Source organism: Lolium perenne, chromosome 4, assembly GCF_019359855.2.
Source record: "Lolium perenne isolate Kyuss_39 chromosome 4, Kyuss_2.0, whole genome shotgun sequence".
Lineage (NCBI taxonomy): Eukaryota > Viridiplantae > Streptophyta > Magnoliopsida > Poales > Poaceae > Lolium > Lolium perenne.
Genome location: NC_067247.2, coordinates 253,698,098 through 253,700,114, shown reverse-complemented (window position 1 = coordinate 253,700,114; position 2,017 = coordinate 253,698,098).

Here is a 2,017-nt window from a genome sequence, read left to right as displayed (position 1 = left end):
TTAGCAGGAAAACATTAGGGCATGTCCAACGCGGGCGCTAGTACAAGGGCGCTAGGAATTATTTTCTCGTCGTTTGGCGGTTGGAGAGGTGAATCCCAGCGGTAGGCCTACCGTCGATGCAAAAGAAAGCAGGGGTGTGAAAACTGTTCTCATATCCTAGCTAAAGCACCAGAGCCAACAGGAAGTCAGTCTGCCATCAGCAATTAGCGTTGCAAGGAGAGAACTTGGAGGATTTTACAACCTTTTGACATTCATTTGTTCTCTATTAGTGCCATATAGTATATGGCATTGTAATGCCCTTATACTCCTCTCAACATTGAAAAAGGTCTAGATGCCCTTCCAAAAGAAATAGACATCCACGGTTTACGAAGGATAGAAATACATAGTTCATCACCATCCGTTTAAAATTATAAGATTATATTACTTCAATGTGGGCTACGCACTGAAATGAGTAAACAGACACACTGAAATGGGTCCAGATATATAAGATTCAGAAAAAAGGAAGAGCATCTTAAGATACGAAACAGGTTACTTGATTGTTCAAACATATCGTACAAAAAATATTATGTGCTCTAGAAAGATTCATGGCTTAGTTTAGGGTTGCATCAACATGCGGATATTTTCAAACTAGGCTTAAACCACATTTTCGCTTGTCGGGGACTTCTCCAACCATCTTTTGGAAGGGTGATAACTCCCATGAGCTCATTTTCCTCTTGATGCAGGTTACAATGGCAAATATAATTAAAGGATGATTCCCGAAATGCATAGTACTCGATGTACACACAATTTGACCTCATGAATGGAGGCAATGTTCCATCAGGAGCATTGCCATCATTTATCTTCAAGTTCAATGGATAATTCAGTCCAATGAGCAGGGAGTGTTGCCAAGGCTGTCAACTCGACTCCAATGGGGTCCAATCAGTGATAGATGTTTCTCAAAAATGAGTATGACAGGGGCAGGACACTCGCACATGATAAGACCATTAGCATCATGCAAAACATCTGCAGGCTCAAGGTGATCATTGTTACGTATATACTGATCTTCATGGATGATCATCAAGCGCTTGCTATCGGCTGATCGAGCAAAAAATTTTTTGCCAAATGGTTCCTCCATTGGTGATGGGATCACGAATGGCAGGGCAAGGTATGCATCTGCATTGTAAATGGTGAAAAAAATAGTATTTGAATGGCTCAGGAAGACAATAATATTAGTAGCTGCAACTTCACATTTGTAGGATCAAAAGGAGGATGCAGTCATTATACTTGTATAAAAACTCAAAGAAAGAAAATTGTTCCCATTTGAGATGCATGTTAATTATACTCATATTCATTGATGGTAGATACATGTCTCAACCTTATCTGATCCATGATTGTAATACTTTGAGTACATCGAATATTCAAATAAATCAAAAGTTTGCATGCATCAATTGATGCAGAGTCCAGAGTTAAGCTCCTTATTCATATTATGACAAGAGCATGTATTAACTAATTCAGGAATGCATTCATATACTGCAATAATCTGGTTTGGGTTGACAGATTAGTGCATTGCATATACTACTGTAATTCGTTTGTAGCAATGGTTCAGTCAGGTTAGGATAATTAAATGGTGCATAATCATATCAAAGGTGAAAAAAATCTTAATGAGCAATTAGTTAATTCAATTACAATATATCATGAATGGGCTTGATATTAACATGTATTCTGATGTATATCATATGGATTGAAGAATTACCGGCATGTAATTGATCCGAACAATATGTGGTGCTGGTCCACCCATCCACCGCAACAATGAAGTTGTTGTGCTCGATGGCTTTGTAATCTACACACCCATTAACACTGTTGAAAAATCTCCACTCATGGCTACCATTAGCCAGGTAAGCGAGTCCACAATTGAATAGAGCGATGAGCTTGTAATCTGAGTAATGTCCAGCTTTTCTGGGTACTTCGCGAATTACAATCTTCAACAAAAACATGGCACGCCTCTACATCATGTACCTTTCAGGAGGCATGTCGGTGA